A 7,119-nucleotide genomic window follows, 5' to 3' on the forward strand; every position below is an offset into this window, starting at 1 on the left:
TTGGCTAGAAGCTCTGGCTTATGGCTGCTGCCTAGCATGGAGAGAGAATTGTGCCATGTGTCACTGACAGGGCAGAGGTCAAAATTGAAAATTTGAAGTTTGATTTCTTCTTAGTGTGGAATGCTTTGCACAATATAAAAGTTATAAAATTCTGAGACATTTTAAATTGAGGACTTCTGTATTAACAAATGTACCCTGCAGGCCGCTGGAACTGTGTGATTGCTGGGTGTGCCTAACATCCCTAATTGACTTGCCTGCCCCTCTCTGCAAACAGAGCTCAAGAATTTCTGCCTAGAGATCTTATCTCCAGCCAAAAAAGGGAATTTGTTTCATTTTTTGTTCTTAGACCAATTACCAGATAAAGCGCCGTGCAGAGAATCCAGATGAAATGTTTCCCTACCCAGTTGGTAAGAGAAGTAATTAAACCAATCAGCTGTGCTGAGCAGGCCTGTGGCAATGTTACATTTAATTATAGCAACTGCAATAGATACAGGCCCACAGAAAAGTCCCTGTCACTTAAGTCTGTGCTTTTTCTGTCCTCTGCAGTATAAAAGAAGGGGCTCTGGTGTATTTAGAAAGACAGTTTGCAGTCCTTCTGGGGATGGTTCAGGGTAAAATTAAAAAATAAATTTGCAAAGTGCACATTAAGTGACTGGTCAGTAGGGCTGGACCTAGGATTTGCTTGCTCATTTGCTGGCGTTGCAGTGACACGAGTGTTATTTTGGTTTCATCTTGCCCTTATCGGCCACGTCTTCCTGCCTCTTTCAGAACGGTCAGGTTTAGGAAGGGCGTGACTTCTCTCGGTGACCGACAGTCCTCATTCAGGACAATTCAAGTATTTGTAATTTCCTTCTGTAATTATCAGAGTTTGCTAAATTCTGGAAAATTATAGAATATTTTCAAAGTTTGATAAATGGAGTGACACATCTTACTCTCAAATGGAAGGCTGAAAAAATTAGACATAATTTGTCCTTTAGAATTCCATAAAATTGGGCTAAAAAATATTAACTGCTTTACAGGTTACAAGGAAACAAATAAGAAAAGAGCAAGAAATTTCAAACTGCCTGCCAGTAACAGGAAATGAATATACTGTATTTAGTCAGTAATAATAGTAGTAATTGCACTGTGGATGACAGAAATGACTTTCTTTAGCTGGGAAAATTGGCACAGTTCCATACACCAGCAATACTTAAGAAGCTGGTCCATGTACCATAATTTTAAAAATTAGGGAAACAAGAAATTTAATGATTTTCATACCTTATATGCACATAACACTGAGATTTAGAAGGTACTTTTACATTTCAATAAGGGATTTGCACTGGAGGAAGCAGGGCTTAGATGGTGTAAGTGGCAGGATGTGGCTTTGCTGCTCTCAGGGCTGTTCATTGTTTATTCAGTAAAAGTCACTTGACCCGAGTCTTCTTGATCCGTTAGACTTAATATGTATTAAGCCGGTATATTTAGTTTATTTGTGGCATGTGGAATCTTGATCCTAACGGTGACAGCGTAGTAAAGATGATGTATTAAAATTTTTCAGAGATGCTTCCATCTACAAAAATTTTCATGATATCCAATATCTTCCAAATGAATGAAAGGGCACACTCTATAGACCAATAAAAGAGGCTTGAAAAAAAAATCTCTCTAGACCATCAACAATCTGGTTTGGAGAGCGTGGATTATTTACTTTTGTCCAGAAAGGTTCACAGATTCTTATTCTGCCTCTGTAGCTAAGCCAACAGTCTTATTGGATAGAAGGAAGACATGATGTTAGGGTTTGAATCTGAAGCATCTTTCAAAGGCTGTTTTGCTGAAGGCTTGCTTTTGGGAAAGGAAGGACTTTTAGGAGATGGGTTGTAGTGGGAGAAGGTTAGGTTCCTGGGGGTGGGGATATGGGAACAGCAGCCCCTCCTTTTCCTCTCTTTCTCTCTTTGCTTCCCAGTTGCCATGGCATGAACAAATTTACTTTGCCATGACCTGCTGCTTGGGCGTAGGTTAAAAAAGTGGGACGTGGTGGCACATACCTATAAATCCAGCATTTTGCAATTACTCCACTATGCTTCCCAGTGTTATTTGCAATGTCTTCTGAGTAGGTTCAGCTAAGGAGAGACGCTACAGGAAGACTAGATGATAGGAGCAGAGAAGCCAGTTAATCTCTTTCTACCTGCTCTGCCCTAGGCTGAGTCCTCGTGTGACTGTCTTCCTCAGTAGCTGTAACTTCCACTGGACCTCAGTGGTCCCGTTGGATTGCTCCATGCTCTTCTGCACCAGTCAGCCTCCTCTGAGGTTCATGTTCCGCCTGGTAGCCGTGGCTTGTGGACTGCAACAGCAGCGCTCCTCTCATTGTTTCTTTAGCTATGGATATGGAAATGGCTCTTTCCTTTTCTTCACTGTTCTCTGGGTGCTTTTTAGCTCTTCTGTCACCTACACAGCAAGTGTGTCTATCTGATCTTATCTACTTGGAATGCTTTGAGTGCTTTCTGTTTTGCTGCCTAGACCCTAATTGAGTCAGGAATTTTTTAAAAAATTCAATCACTATGGAAAAATGAATTCTTACTTGAGAGGTGCAAATTTAGGGAAATGCCATCATCAGAAATGTGGCTTCCAAGAGAAAAAAATAGGAAAAAAAAAAAAAGCAAAGGTTCCTTAAAATTGTGAGTTGGGAACCCTTGGATAGTAAGGACACAAACGGGGGGACTGGTCCATGACCCTTCAGTTATTAATAAATAAATAACCAGGATCAGAATGCTGTTGTTTTGGCTTCCAGGAACATATTAGATAGCATAACTCACAGGATAATTGGAATTCCTAGTTCCATCACTCATTTCCGCTGTTACTTTGGGCAAACTACTTAGTTTCGCTCCCAAAACATTAGAGTGACAATTATGTAACTCTACATTGGGACAGGCAGCTACCTGCTCCGGTGGGTGTGTGCTCTGGAATCCCCAACACTTTTTGCCCACTAGTAAACCTGAGCTGTCAGAGAAGGTAACAGCCCCAAGCAAGGCAACTCCTATTGCAGGCGTGTCAAGAAACAGATCCCTAAATGCTTTTCTTCTCTTTGCAGCTCCCACTGGATTGGAGAAATTGCTTTTAGAAGGGTCACACCTGGAATACAGAGAGAAACCTCTCCTTCCGCCTCCCTCAAATTTCATGCTTTGGAGACTGTCGCACTGCCCTTGAATGTTGTGTGTCCTGGAAGTTTCATCTTGATATTTTTTGTTACATAAGGAAAGCCTCATTTTGAAGCAAAGGATTAGATTTAGGAACTAATGTTTTTCCTTTTAAGTAGTTTCACTCTGCATAATCATGATGCAAACAGGCTGACCAAAGATGTTAAAATTACGTGAGGAGTTAAAGCTACAGTGACAGAGTCTCCTCTGGTTAATGCTATTGGTTTGATTGTTGAATAAATGTATGCAGTAGGCCAAGGAAGAAAGGTTCTTTAATGTGTGTTTGTCTAGCCAGGGCCAGCAGAGGAGATGGTAGATACAATCTACAATTAGAGCACTAATTCGAACGGTTTAAATTGTGTGCAGACTGCTTTTTGTGCTTTCATTTTATATTCTGTCTCACTCTATCTCTCTGCCTCTATCTCTGTGTCTCTGTCTCTGACTCTGACTCTCTCTCTGTCTCTGTCTCTCTTGCTCTCTTTCTCTGTTGCTAACCAAGTACCAGAAGCGGGGAGTTCAGGAATGCAGTTCTAAGCACGACCTGGGGTGATGGGGCACCTCTATTTATGGCAAATGGCTTTGACTTCTGTGGGATTGGGTCATATTGTTACAGCTGCAAGACTAAAAAGGATTTGAATGATTATATTTTGACTAGAATTCTTCCTACACTTTTAAGGAACAGGGCGACTTTAATTTTTCTTTTCCTTGCTGCCTGTCTCTCTATTTTCTCTTATTCTCTCTTTCCTGCTCCTCTCAAAGCCCTGTTTTTGGAGACTGTGTTGCATTAATCTCTTATTAATTATTGTTGAATGGTATGTACAGCTCATGTATTGCACCTTGGTATTCTTGGCTCCATACAGAGAACTTCTGCACTTTGAACAGAGTTTGAATTTAGAAGATTATTGTTTTTCTTGTAGTTTCCTTTCAGGCAATCCCATTGTATGTGACAATGATGCAAAACAGACAGACTTGACTTAAGATTTTAGGATGGCGTTGAACTAGGGAAATAGACTCGTCTCTGTTTAATGCTATATAGGCGTGCTTGAATGCAGTGTAGTCTCAGTGACATGGATGATTATTATCAACAGAGAGAGAGAGTAAATAAGAGAAAATGAAGGAGTGACATGATTAATAAGAAGAGAAACACTCTGTGTCTATAATAACTAGATGCCGACATGTCTAAGCAGCTCAACTTTCTATCAAGCTATTATTTTTGTTTTAAAAAACAGTCATTGCCATACTGTGTGCTTTATACTTAGTAGTTGGAAAAGAATCAAATATTTATATTTACTAATGTCTATAAGCTATCAGACACTACTGGGCCCTCATTCCCATTACTTTATTTAAGATGTGCCAAAACACTTTGAGATATAAATTTATAGAAGTTCACAAGACACAGATAAGGTGCTTAGCACACAGGCATACACATGCAAATGAACACACACACACACACACACACACACACACGCACACGCATGCATGCATGCATGCATCTGCACATTTCTACATGCCCCTGTTGGGATTTTTTAAATTACTAGGAAGGCAGTTAAATATTCCAGTACTCAGGATTAAATATGAGATTTTTGTTTGGACATGACAAAATAAACTCATAATAGCCTGTCTCTCTCACTAATTACAATTATAGATTCTGATGAAATACAAACAAAACCCTGAGGAGTCTGAAAAGTAAATAAAAGCACGAAGATTGTTGAGGAGAGACAAAATTTGGACAAGTTACTTTATGATGATAACTCTTCCATTTATTCCTCTGCCTTCTTACAGTTTTACCCTATGTGTGAGTCACTTGTACAGAACACTGAGGAAGTGATGGCATATGGACAGCTAAAATCTCAACACGGAGTCCTCGAGGTGTTGGTGGAAACTTGTTGCTTGTCAGCCTGTGTGCGCATGTGGGGATATGGCCTCAAACGACTATACCCTACAAGCAAGCCAAAGCCTCCCCCACCTAGCCTGGGCAGGGTTACCCCAGCAGAGCAATCAGCCCTGTGGACAGCAGAGTTTTGGTGGTTATGGCCAGTTGGCAGACACTTCAGGCTATGGCAGAGAAGCTGTGACTCTTTTTATGGACAGACACAGCATAGGCTATGGCACTCAGTCAGCTCCCCAGGGTTATGGCTCCACTGGTGGTCATGGCAGTAGCCAGAGTTCCCAATCATCTTATGGGCAGCAGTCCTCTTATCTTGGCTGTGGTCAGCAGCCAGCTCTTCCACAGCAGCACCTTGGGAAGTTATGGTAGCAGTTTTCAGAGCAGCAGCTATGGGCAGCCCCAGAATGGGGGCTATGGCCAACCATCTGGCTATGGTGGACAACAACAGAGCCATGGAAAGCAGCAAAGCTCCTATAATCTGCGTGAGGGATATGGACAACAGAACCAGTACAACAGTAGCAGTGGACGTGGTGGTGGCAGAGGCAATTATGGCCAAGATCAGTTCTCCATGAGTGGTGGCAGTGGTTATGGCTATCAGGACCAAAGTGGTGGTGGTGGTGGCATCTATGGGAGAGGCCAACAGGACCACTGGGGCCAAGGCAAGTGTGGTGGCAGTGATTACAACTGCAGCAGTTGTGACTGTGAACCCAGAGGTCAAGGAGGTGGCCATGGAGGCAGAGACAGCATGGGTGGAGGTGACAGAGGTGACTTCAATAAATTTGGTGGCCCTTGGGACCAAGGATCATGTCATGATTCTGAACAGGATAATTTGCTCAAGGCCTGGATGAGACTGTTACAATTGAGTCTGTAGCTGATTACTTCAAGCAGACTGGCATTGTTAAGACCAATAGGAAAACTGGGCAACTCATGTTTGATTTGTACCCAGACGGGGAAACTGGCAAGCTGAAGGGAGAGGCAATAGTCATTTGACCAGTTTGATGGTAAAGAATTCTCTGGGAATCCTATCAAGGTCTTATTTGCTACTCATTGAGCAGACTTCAATCGACATGGTGGCAATGATCAAAGAAGCCAAGGGAGAGGAGGACCCATCAGCTGTGGAGAGAGGTAGCAGCAGTGGTGGTGGTGACTGAGGAGGATTCTTCGGGGGAGGTGGTGGTGGTGGAGGACAGCAGTGAGCTAGTGACTATAAGTGTGCTAATCCTACCTGTGAGAAAATGAACTTCTCTTGGAGAAATGAATGCAATCAAAGTAAGGCTCCTAAACCAGATGGCTCAGGAGGCTTCCATATAGGGGATAACTACGGAGATGATTGTTGTGGTGGCAGAGGAGGCTATGATCGGGGAGGCTACTGGGGCAATGGAGGGCATCATGGAGGCTTTTGAGGGGGCCAGGATGGCGGGGACAGAGGCGGCTTTGGCCTTGGCAAGATGGATTCTAGGGATGAGCACACACAGGATTACAGGGAAAGGCTGGGATTAGTCTGGTTCTGAGATTCTGAAACAACTTTTTCCTCTTGCACCCAGTGTCACCCTTGTTATTTTGTAGCCTTCCAATCCTGATCACAGGTGGGGTTTTTTGGTGTCAGAATATGTAATTGTAATCATTGTACCATACCTCTGGTTCTCATTAAAAACCACTGTTTTAGTTAAAATCTCAGTAGAAATCTAGCCTTTATGGTAAAAGTAATTAAGCAAAGGAACACTTGAGAGCTGGAGAGTGAGAAGAGAATACCACTGTGGGGGAAATGACACTGAGATGCAAGGATCTCTAATTCTCTGCATAAGTCTCAGGTTCATCCTTGAAGTGCAAACAGGAATGATAGACTCAGCTAGCATCACACAGGGATTGAATCTTGAATCACTGTCCAGAGATGACAAGATGGAACTTGCATTTTGAGCCTGCATAGTTGATTACTGCAGAACAGTAGCATCACCATTTTCTAGAGAATTATAATAGGACTCAGTATCTCTAAAACATAAATTCATACTGCTTGGTTATAATAAAAAAGCTACATGACATACAAACCTGGGGAAGATGTAT

The 7,119-nt window shown here is 42.3% G+C and overlaps 1 pseudogene; it reads left to right on the forward strand.

The window, feature by feature from the left end:
* Positions 1-5,088: 5,088 nt before the first annotated feature.
* Positions 5,089-6,569, forward strand: LOC100719359 (RNA-binding protein FUS-like; annotated as a pseudogene).
* Positions 6,570-7,119: the final 550 nt, after the last annotated feature.

Source organism: Cavia porcellus, unplaced genomic scaffold (genome assembly GCF_034190915.1).
Source record: "Cavia porcellus strain 051 isolate PalLab524CR breed Dunkin Hartley unplaced genomic scaffold, mCavPor4.1 scaffold_21, whole genome shotgun sequence".
Classification (NCBI taxonomy): Eukaryota; Metazoa; Chordata; class Mammalia; order Rodentia; family Caviidae; genus Cavia; species Cavia porcellus.